Source organism: Sceloporus occidentalis, unplaced genomic scaffold (genome assembly GCF_023333645.1).
Source record: "Sceloporus occidentalis isolate IW3139 unplaced genomic scaffold, rSceOcc1.0.p SCAF_24, whole genome shotgun sequence".
Classification (NCBI taxonomy): domain Eukaryota; kingdom Metazoa; phylum Chordata; class Lepidosauria; order Squamata; family Phrynosomatidae; genus Sceloporus; species Sceloporus occidentalis.
This window is the reverse complement of record NW_028317004.1, coordinates 8467123-8479604: the sequence shown is the minus strand read 5'-3', so window position 1 is coordinate 8479604 and position 12482 is coordinate 8467123.

The window sequence follows — 12482 nt, the reverse complement described above, 5'->3', positions numbered from 1 at the left end:
CAAGGACCCGTGGAAAAACATCAGACAGGAGGCAGGAAAAATGAAACCGGACGGGGTTCAGAGTTGAACAGCATGCCAGGGTCATCAGCTACAGTACATGCACAGGTAAGTGACATGAGCAGAGGAGAAATCGAAACGCGGCATGAACCGCATTACAGTGTACCATCGTAACATGAAGAGAACAGAACGAAAATGAAAACAAACAAAAAAATAAAACAAAACAAATACACTGCACAGCCAAACTACCGGAGGTGACTCGGTGAAAGTAAGTCATACAAGCGAGCACTACAGATGGGAAATGATAGTAATGACACGTGTCCCGGTGGGCAGGGGACATAACGACCGCAGTGGGGGGTATCAGGGTCACATAGGAGTACCGAAACCCAGGTCGATCATACGAGGAGACGAAATAAAGGCTGTCCACGGAAGCCATTTGAGGTCATTTTTGTATCCCCTCCCCTTAGAAGTGGCCACCAAATCCTCCATAAGGTAGATGAAATTAACCCTAGAAAACCAAGCACCAATAGGAGGGGGACCCGGAGTTATCCAAAATCGGGGGATAACAGATTTCGCGGCTTGGATCAGTTGCAAAGACAGGGAATGCTTATAGGAGCCAAAGGAGGACTGGGTGTGATGTAGAAGAAGTATCGCAGGGGAAGGTTCAAAGTCGGGGTCAGCCACCTCCCTGAGCACCGCGCTGACCGTTTCCCAGAAGGGGCGGATGTCATGGCAATCCCACCAAAGATGTAAATAAGAGCCATCCGCGGCCCCACATCTCCAACACCACAGGGATAATTGGGGCAGGTAATGGTGCAAGTCACGTGGGACTTTGTACCAGCGTGACAGTAGCTTAAAGGAGCATTCCTGAACCTTACTAGAAATAGACCCCTTATGTGTGAGCAGAAATATCTGATCCCATTCAGGCTCCGTGAGCTGGATGGACAAGTCCCTTTCCCAGCGGCCTGGTAAGGTGAGCGTTCGGTAAAAGAGTGGAAGCGTAATGTTTAAGTTGGTGGTGTAGAAAGGTAAGCTGAAAAGAGGGAGGAGTCTGTCAGAGCAGGTCCCGAAGGGGTCGGAATTCCGCACCCTGAAGAACCAAATACAGTCTGACATGTTTAACCTTGAGCTGTGCGCTGAGAGCCCTAAGGTGAGTGGCAGAGGGCAAAGCAGGGTTGTGTGTAATGGGAAACAACGGACTAGGCGAAGTCGTGAGGTGGCCCCGGGAGGCCAACTTCGACAAGACACGCAACGAAGCCGATATCGTGGGGTGGGATGGCAGCGATAGGTGCCGAAGGTGGGCCGGCAGCCAAGGAACCGCCGAAATGTGATGCAACATAAAATAATTCTCTAAGGGGACCCACAGCTTCGGGACCTCCAACGACCACTCCACAACGCAACGAAGGTGGGATGCCATCCAGTACCACTCAAGATTGGGGACACCGAGGCCGCCCCTATGTTTGGGCCTTACCAGGTGTATAAATGACAGCCTGGGATTAGGATCACCCCAAATATATAACCGAAAAATCCTGTGGCAAGCCTTAAAGTATGCCCTAGGGAGAAAAATTGGGACACACTGGAGGAGATAGAGGAATTTCGGGAGGATGGACATTTTCAGCACCCCGATGCGACCAAACCACGAGATATGTGGAACCGCCCATCGACGAAGGTCTACGAGAACCGAAGACAATAAGGCCTCATAGTTCAGACGACGCAGGTGGGAAAGGTCGGCAGGGATCCAAATGCCCAGGTATTTAATTGCCGAGGGTTGCCAACGAAAGGGGAACAGTCTAGTCAGCCGGTCTCTAAGCGCGTCTGGAATATTGATCCCCAAAATTTCAGATTTTTGAAAGTTTATTTTATAATTGGAGACCTCTCGAAACGTGTGGAGTTCTGTAATGATATGTGCAAGGGAGGAGCGTGGTTGTGTCGTGATGCATAACATATCATCAGCGTAAATGGCCAATTTATGTGTATGGTTAGCTATGGGAAGGCCGGCGATGTCCGGATTGGCCCGGAGCGCGCAGGCCAGCGGCTCCATCGTCAAAATAAACAATAATGGGGACAAAGGGAACCCCTGTCTTGTGCTGTTCGTAATGTGCAAGGTGTCTGACAAGATGCCATTTACTTTGATCTGGGCTGAGGGATTAGCATAAAAAGCCCTAATTTGGTTAAGGAAGTTACCGTGTAGGCCAATGGATTCTAAGGTTCGAAAGAGGAAAGGCCAGGCCACCCTATCGAACGCCTTTTCGGCGTCCATGGATACCAGGGCAAGACGGAGTTTATGGGCATTAGCGTACGCGATTAAGTTTAAAACCCTGATGGTATTGTCCCTGGCTTCCCTCCCAGGGACGAAACCGACCTGATTCTTGTGGATAAGAGACGGGACAAACGGCTGGAAGCGCAGGGCCATCACCTTAGCCAGTAGTTTAAGGTCGGTGTTAATCAACGAGATGGGTCGATAATTCGAGCAGCATTCTGCATCTTTCCCTAGCTTAGGGATGACTACAATGTGGGCGAGGTTAGAGTGGGGGTCAGGTATATGGCCCTCAGCAAACAGGTTTTGTCAACCCAATACCGGGAAGAAGCGGCTATAATAACCACTAGTGAGGCCATCTGGGCCCGGGCTCAATTTCTCTTTTTATGTACAAGGTATTTACAGTTTATGCAGTTACTATTGCCTAAGCACATCGTTAACAAGAAATATCAATACCCAAATACAAGGCCATCAACTGTAGATATTATCTTTTCTTTGCATCAAAGTAATGCTTACAGCTGAACGAAAAACATTAATTGACGGCCCATCTAGTCTGCTTGTTTTTCCTTGATGTAAAGACTCAAGTCTCTGACTGCCAGTAGATGAACACTGGAAGGGCTTTAGATCACAGATCATATTAAATTATTACTATCATGTTAATATGAACAGGGCGTGACATCATGAAGTAATGTAGAGAAATCTGTGGGTTTTTATACATTATTTTTGTTGATATGGAAATATAGGCTATAAAAAGAGGGGCCCTGTTTTTACAAGTGGTCCTGCACCCCAAACTCCTTAATCTGACCTTGTCCAACGGTGTACTTCTGGACAGAGAAACCTGCTTTCATATAAACAGAAATCTTGTGGATTTAGGCAGCCTCATTTGCTTTTCTCTCATCATGTAATCCCAGACAGACTTCATGATGTAGAGATCAGGGCTCTGTGGGGGCCATACCAACACCACTGTTCTTCTTTACTCTGAAAATAGTTCTTAGTGAGTTTGGTTGTATGCTTTGGGTTGTTGTCATGCTTCTTTGTCCAACTGTACCTAGAAGAATTGATGCTGTTTTCAAGACACACCAACTATTAAATTGATTTAGATTTTTCTTCTTTACTCACTTTTCATTCATTCATAAAAATAAACTATTAACATGCCTATTTTCAAAAGTATTCTTACATTATGGCAATTTTTCACACCTGCCTCAAACTTTTGCAAACTACTGTACATAAATAAACTAGACTTGTGCACAGGAGCAAAATTGATTTGGATAAAGGTTTCAATATCTTTTTGAGGATTCGTGAATTTCGTTTCCTGACCTTTTGGTTTGGACAAACTCTTAAGAGTTTTTTCATTTCAAAATTAAATTTGGCACCTTCTGGACTGACATTTAAAGAACATTTACTTAAAGCAGCAGCATCTTAGAACTTAGGAGGAGATCCAGACTACATTTTCAATTGTAGGACCACAACCAGCAACACTTAATCAATGGATAAACACACATCCTGGTGGCAATACTGCCACAAGTTTCCATTTCCAACTTATCTGTCTCTCCTTCACTAAGCATGTGCCTTTTTGTCTTGTAAGATTATTTTAAGGGCCAACTTGCCTGTTACCCTTGGGTCACAGAGGGTGGTCAGTATGTAGTCTGGGGTGTCCATGCTGGCTTGTATGTGACCTGTCGGCTCCTGTATCAGCCTCCTGATTAGTGTTTCAAGTTCCAGAAAGTGATGACTTAGCCCAAACCCGCAGTGGTTTGCCTTAAATTCTTGTTCACATCCTTAAACAGATTCAAGACAGTCGCTACTTGCTTCATTAATGCCCATTCCCAACTGCCCAATACTGGACAACCCAATGTTCTCCTGAGGGGGCTGCTCTAGGGTCCTGTACATCATGTCCAGATGTAGACATCCACCTTTTCAGGCTCCTCTCTGAGCTGCTGGCTTGCAGTCCCTTTGCAGTGAAAGTGCCTGGCAATCTTATGGCACCGTTCAATTGGGTTCGGCAGCATGTGCAGCCCTTTAGTTGGAATAGCTGCCCTTACCACCAGGTACAGTATATGCGTCATGAAACAGAAACCCACAAAGTTTCTGACTTTAACTGTTTTGACCATGTTTGCTGCTCCATCAGTCATGACCAGTCCTATTTCTACTGCTGTGTCTGCCTGTGGAGCACAAACATTATATATATATATATATAATTATATATATATATACCGCTGTGCGCCAGCAGATCTACATATGTCAGAGTTAAAGTGAATGGTCTGACCAGCTGCCTTGGACAGCTTGACCTTAAAAAATATGTAGGTACGGTACAGGGAGAGCATTTGTGCTGAAGTTGGTGCAACAGGGGAAGCAGTAGTGGGTAGTGGGTGAGGGACTCTAGCAGCTGCTTGAAGAGCTCCCCTACAATGATGGAAAAGAAAGTCCCTCCCAGAGCTGTCCAAGTAGCCATGTCAATTTATTTGATTGCTGCCTTTGAGTGGAAAGCTGCAACGTGTTCCAGGGAAGGCTGATGCTGTGGAAAACCCTGCCCCACCTGTCTCTTGAAACCAGTCAGAACCCTGGAAAAAGCTGAGGCTTCACAAAGCTCTTTGCTGTGGGCACTGCTGGTGGCGCCAGTTTGCCCTTAAACCAAAGCTGCATTGTGGTGCAAAAGTAGATGCTGGTTCGTAACAGAATTGGCGAGCTGTCCTACCTTAACTTAGTTCTGAACCTTGCAAATCACCCATTTCCACACTCTCAAAATGATCCAATTTCCTGCAGCAGTGTAGACCAAGTAGAGTTAGGAGGGCTTTTTGTTTTTTTCTTTCCCATGACACTGTGAATAGTGATGCTAGAACATGTACTGACACAGCCATGCTGCTACTTTTGCAAAGTGGAAGAAACAGCACATTTAACAGACTGAAAGATGTGTCAGTTATTTTACACTCACAATAGAATAGTTACAAGCAAACTTTGCCTTTGATCACAAAGGCACTAGCATAGGACCCATCCATGATACCTTGGTAGTAACTACAATTGAACCCTACTTTGGTATGTGGGGTAGAAAAGATTTTACCAACAAGGGCCAGGATGTTCGCTATTACTACTACAACTGCTGCTGCTGCAGCAGCTGGTAGGATTTCCAATTCCCAGCAAGAAGGCTTAAACATACATGGCCACTTTATTAGGTACACCTTGCCTTATATCCCCTTTCTTCCTCATTCTGATGCTCGGTTTGAACGTCAGCAAATTGTCTTGACCACGTCTACATGCCTTAATGTGTTGCGTTGCTGCCATGTTATTGGCTAATTAGCTATTTGTGTTAACAAGCAATTGAACAGGTGTACCCAATAAAGTGGCCAGTGAGTGTACAGTAGACTTGGGCACCAGCCAACTCTTCGTGTTTGTCTTTGTGGGGAAAAAAATCTTTGTATTCCACGAATATTTGCCTGTTACTGTGTACAGTTCGGGCGAATATTCGTGTACATTCTTCGTGGGTTTTTTGGTTTTTTTTAGTAGAAGGGGTTAACACGGGGTTAATGCGGTACGCACTACGCAGCAGCTTTGCTGCCAGGATTTTAAATGTCCGTACCGATTGGTTGATGCCAGAGGAGGCCCCTGCAGGCGACCAATAGAGTCGCTTGCACAGCTCCCGTTAACCCCTGCTGCCTAGATACGGTAGGCTAGATGGGGAAGGGGCCAGGGAGATTAGTAAAACTTTGCCGCCGCCGCCGCCGCTGCCGCCATGTTCGGCATTCGGGCTGAACAACAAAAACGCACCCTTCGTGTTCGTTTTCATGTTTGCCTGAATACGAATGCACAAGTGTAGTGTACAGTATATTTTGATTGCAGATAAGGTCCATTTGACTCATCTAGTCTGCCCATTTTTTCTGGTGTAGAGGGTCAGACTTTGATCAGGCATTGGTCTTGTCTTTGATCCAGGATAGTTTTATACCTATCCCATGTATATTTATATACCCTTACTCTATTAGCCTCTACAACTTCTCATAAGAGGATGTCCCATTTATCTACCAGCCTTTCAATAAAGTGAAACCTCCTTATATTACATTTAAACCCCTCACCCTTTAGTTTTAGACTTTGGCCTCTTGTTCTAACATTTCTCCTCTGAACTAAACTAAATTCCTTTAAGTAGTAAAATGTTCCTATCATGTAAATGTTTAATCAGTTATGATTATTTATTTGTTTTTCTTCCACTTTTCTTTCTTCCAACCTACACATATTAAGATGCCTTATTCTTCCCTGATATTTTTTACCATTGAAAGCTTTGACCATAGTAGTCCTCCTCTGAACTCTCTACAATATGTCAATATCCTTTTGGAGATGTGGTCTCCAGAAATATACACAATACTATAGATGAGGCCCGACCAAAGATCTGTAAAATGGCAGAACCACTTTTTTTCTGCTATTAATGCCTCTAGATTTGCAATCTTGCAATATGTATTGACTTTTTAAATTCTTTATTGACTGGAGGTATTCACATTATTTGGCTTGTCCCACCGGGAATCTCTACCTTGTGTCAGACCTTTTGCATCTTTTGCCTTCTGTTAGGATCACTAATGAAAATAATAAAAAGTACTGATCCTTGAGGTACCGAACTAGCAACAAGTCTTTCCTCTAGATATACACCATTAACTTTAACGTTTTGTCTTCTATTGCTCCACAATCACCTTAGACATTAAACTATTATAGCATCCAAATCCAAACACTGCAATTTATTCATGCCTTATATGAGGGACATTGTCAAATACCTTACTGAAATCCAGATATATATGCTATATGTATTACTACTCCCTGGTCCATTGTTTTAGTTACCCATTCAAAATAATAAGGTTGACAAGATCTCCCTGCTGTTTCCGATCATACAAACCATAAGCTGTAGCGAATGTACCAGGTTCACATGATTGCTTTGTAGACTCTTTACATACATTTTCAAATTAAGATTGTGGTTAGTTGATAGTGGAAAAAATATATACGATTGCCAACAATCGAGGAACACTACACAATTGGTCTCTTTGGAGGCCAGAGAGACTTGACATTGCATGCAAACACAGTTACATTCCTTTACCTGACTGCCTAATTTGTGCACAATATTATGTGTACTACAAAAAAGACCCTTAACCCCTTCGTGACAAAGGCTGATTTTACTTTTTGTACCCTTTGGCCGTTTTAACATTTCTGCGCTGCTCGTGTTTAGCTGTAATTTTCTTCTTTTCCGTTTACTGAACCCACACAAGTTATATATTGGGTTTTTTTCAGGACAAGAAGGGCTTTCTTTAGATGGCATTGTTTTGATTGTATCATATTATTTACTATTAAAAAAGTATAAAATATGGTGAAAAAATTAGAAAAAAAATTACTTTTTCTAACTGTTAGTTGAAAAATCTTTTACTCATCTATAAAAGGTAATGAAAAAAACTGCTAAATAGATTCTACTATTTGTCCTGAGTTTAGAAATACCCAATGTTTTTTTGCGCTTTTCTACACGTTATGGGGCAATAAGTACAGGTAGCGTTTTGCTATTTCAAAGCCATTTTTTCCAAATCTGGTAATTCTTCCCCCATGTGCCATTATCTTTGAAGCTGGCCAATGCACTTTACCCCATCAAATCATATATTTTTGAAAACTAGACACCCCAGGGTATTTCAAATGCTAGTATTTTAACTCTTTCCATGCACCATATCTACCACCAGTCTTTGTCAAACTTTGTGGTAGTCATTTTTTTGCATTTGTTTTTTCACACGCATTTTACTTCAGGTATGAATAAACAGGTTCTGGTATATGTAACTAAAAAACACCCCAATAAAACATAAAACACCCCAATATGTGTTCAGCAACATCTCCTGAGTACAGCGATACCTCACATGAATGATTTTGCCTGGCTGTTTGGGGGGAAAAAGGGCCACATTTGGGGTATGCACATTTTTCAATGTTGAACTTTGGCATTTGGGGATCCACTGCCCATGCCCTATTTGGTACATCTTTGAGCCGGGCCATTTCAGTGTACCCAATAAAAACAATATATTTTTGAAAACTAGACACCCCAGGGTATTTTAAATGCTGGTATTTTAACTCTTTGCATGCACACATTTTACCACCAGCATTTTTTTGCAGTAGTATTTTTTTGTGTGTATTTTTCCCCCCACACACCTACTTTAAATATGAATTTACAGCTCCTGGTATATGCCGCTGACACACAACACCCCAATATGTGTTCAGCAACATCTCCTGAGTACAGTGATATCATTTTTGGGGGGAACTAAAAGGCCACATTTGGGACGTGTGCATTTTTCTAATTGGAAATTAGATGTGTGGCCATCCGTCCCCCCTTGTTAATTGGGACATTGTTGAACCCGGCCAATTCAATTTACCCCATCAGATCATAAATTTTTTTTAAAGTAGACACCCCATGGGCATTTAATACGCCAGTATTTTAACTCTTTCCATGCGAGAATTGGTTTTAACTCTTTCCATGCGAGCTAATGTGCTAATTTTAGGACTTGCTCACAAAAATATATTTTTTATGTATATATATATATATTTTATTTTTTTTTTTGCCTTTTTTACATTTTTTTCTCAACTTGAAGGCTCCCCTGATAGTGACATCAGTGGGAAATTATTTTTACCGTTTTTTAACAATTTTTTTCTAATTCACACTGTGATTAGAAAGCTGGGCTCCATTGACTTGTATGGTTGAATGCAGTACCTGTATTCAACCTGCAAGTGGAGCCAGAGTTCTCTAGAGGGTCTGGAGACCATCTAGCGAACTTTTTCATCTTTATTATTTTTTGTTCCCAGGCGGCCGCCATCTTGCGGATGGTGAGGATCACTTGCAGCGGCGGCTGTGACTGCTCTCCGGAGCGGTCACAGCCCGTCCTGGGTAAGTGTTTGGTGTCGCTGAATGCCTCCTGATCGAAGCATTCCAGCAACAGCATTTAAGTTTAGGAGGATATCGTTGATCGCCTCCTAAACGCTTTTAAAACGGGCGTCCATACTATGTATGGCGGATGTTGACGCTCCGGGGAGGGGCCAGGCATGGCCCCTAGTGCCGATCGTGGTGGTGCTGAATGCCTCAAGGTCAAGGCATTACAGCAACACTGTTTGGGTGCAGAAAGCGAACGTAGATCGCTTTCTGCACCCGTTTAAAGTCATGACGGTCCTGGCACGTCAATTGTCGTTAACCGTTTGTTTTCCGGTGACATGCCCGGACCGTCAATTGTCATGAAGGGGTTAAAAATAAAGAGAAAAAATACAGCCTTATGCTTCCATCCTAGTAGGACAATAAAATAAAGTAGCAGTCTGTACAGCTGCAAATCCTCTACAAACCACCCCAGCCTCCACAACAGCACTTAAAAGAGTCCGTTTACTACACTTAAACCGTCATGACCCTGGTAAGCAGGTCGGGTAGGAGCCCAGTCGCAGGGGATACAAGGGGTTCTGTCTGTACCCCACGATGCATGACAGCTGGAGGGATGGTACAGGCGCAACGAAACACAGCACAGGCAGAATACTGTGTAAGGTACTGTATTAATGAAGGTGACAGGAACAACAAGTACAGGCGGTAAGTCTCTAGGCAGGATGCCCACTGGCAGGGGGGACGGCAGGATGCCCACTGGCAGGGCGGACGGCAGGATCAACACAGGTACAGGGCCAAAGCAGAGCGGTCCAAACACTTTAATGCAAAGGCCCTGACTAAAGGGCAGGGCAGGTTTATATTGGCCAGGTTCCACTCAGGTGATCAGACTCACCTGAACTGGTTATCTGATCCTGAGCACCCCAGAGGGGGGAGGGTGTCACAGCCATGAAGAACAGGACTACTCCTCCACTTCATCCCAGTAACGTTATAAAGTGGAGGGCCAGGATTATTTAGGCTACTTCTAAAAATTACTTATTCTCTTCCCTACTAAAAGACCACCAAAATGGGGGAACAAATGTATTCAGAAGTTTCTTGTTCATTTCATTTGCTTTGGTAGGGATCCCTCCTCATTTTCAGAAATTCATATAAATGCAAATTAGGCAAAAATTGTACAAGCTCACGTCTAAAAATATATATTTTTCACATACAAAATAAAGTATATACACTGGCACCTCACTGCATTGTATGTGTAAATATGTACACACACAGATAATCTTATCATGGCACCTGTCAGTGGGTGGGCTATATTAGGCAGCAAGTAAACATTTCCTTCTCAAATTTAATGTGTTAGAAGCAGGAAAAATGGGCAAGCATAAGGACCTGAGACACAGACAAGGGCCAGGTGGTGACAGCTATACAACTGGGTCAGAGCATCTCCAAAACTGCAGCTCTTATGGGGTGTTCCCAGTCTGCAGTGGTCAGTATCTTTCAAAAAGTGGTCCAAGGAGGTTAAGAAAAAGAAAAAAAAAAAACGGCGACAGGGTCATAGGTGGCCCATTGATACACGTGGCAGATGAATGCTGACCCTTGTAGTCAAATCCAACAGACGAGCTACTGTCCCTCAAATTGCTGAAAAAGTTAATGGTGGTTCTCGTAGAAAGATGTCAGAACACACAGTGCATCACAGTTTGTTGCATATGGGACTGCGTAGCCACAGACCAGTCAGTATGCCTATGTTGAGTCAATGAGTGCTACAATGGCGCGTGAGCATAAGAACCAGACCATGGAGCAATGGAAGACGGTGCCCTGGTCCACGTTATCTTTTACATCATGTGGATAACTGAGAGCATGTCCTTGCTTACCTGGAGAACACATGGCACCAGGACAAACTATGTTTTGCTGAAAATTTGGATCCTGCTATTCATGTGGATATTACTTTGACACATACCATCTACCTAAGCATTGTTGCAGCCCATGTAAACCTTTTCATGGACACAGTATTCCCTGAAGGCATTGGCCTCTTTCGGCAGGATACTGAACCCGGGCACCAAGCAAAAATGGCTCATGGAACATAATGACTTCAGGGTGTTGACTTGGCCTCCAAACTCCCCATATCTCAATCCAGTTGAGCAGCTGTGTGATGCGCTGGACAAACAAGTCCGATCCATGGAGGGCCTCACCTTGCAACTTAGGACTCAAAGGACCTGCTGCTACCGTCTTGGTGCCAGATACCACAGCACACCTTCAGAGGTCAAGTGGAGTCCATGCCTCGACAGGTCAGAGCTATTTTGGCCGCAAAAAGGGGGACCTACAAAATATTAAGCAGGTGGTCATAATGTTATGGCTGATCATTACTAAATGTCAGATTTTTTTTTGTTGCATTGCTTTATTATCCTAAGTAACCAGAAGAAAAAATTCAAGCTCCCTTACGAGAGACTATGTTTGGCACCCATAAGTCTCTAATTTGAATTATTTCTTCCCTGCAACCATATACAAGAGAAGATGCCATTACGGAATACACCTATGTCTAATGTAAGTGTAATGTTTTTTATTAAAATATTATACAGTATATATGTATAAGTACAGTGTTATATATAGTGATGTAGTGTTGCATTGTAAATAATTGGATGTAGTTTCATGTTGCTCCAAAAAAAAGGAAAATCTGGAGGGCACCAATGTTGCAATTGTGTGATATTTTAGTTTACGTTCCAACTTTAAGAAACAGTTGAGCGTGGTGCTTAATACAATGCTAATAAAGCCCTGTCTACGCTAATGAAGTCCCCTTCTCCACAGATTCAAACTATTGTATTGTCTACCACAAGGCAACATGATAAGAAGTTAACCTAGTAGATTGGGTCAAGATAATAGTCATTGGTCCTTAATGGGTAAAGTTCTACATTTATGTATAAACCTGTGTGATGGAAGAAAATGTGGCAATATCAAGCAAAAACAGGTTTACTTCAGTGATTCTGGGAGTTTGAGAATGTGACTCCAAGTCTCCATCCAAAAGGGTCTCTCTGAAAATGCTCTCATAGTGTAATGAAATAAAAATGAATTATCAATTGCAATTCAGAGTAAATCCACATTCTAGGGGGTTAAGATCACGGACTTATTGCTACCAGATGAGAAAGCGAATTGACCAATGATTAAGAGAATTTTTAGAATACTAACCAAGTAACCTCAATTTATGAAGCTGGTAAAAAAGTGAAGTCCACGACACACACAAGGAATAATGCATCACTGTTTAATATGATACTAAAACAATTAAAATTAAAAAAGTTAAACTTGTAAGCCAAATTAACTGAAATGTTGGGAAAAAACAGATGCTCGATGATAGCTTCAAAAAATTTTTACCACATACCAACATCTGTC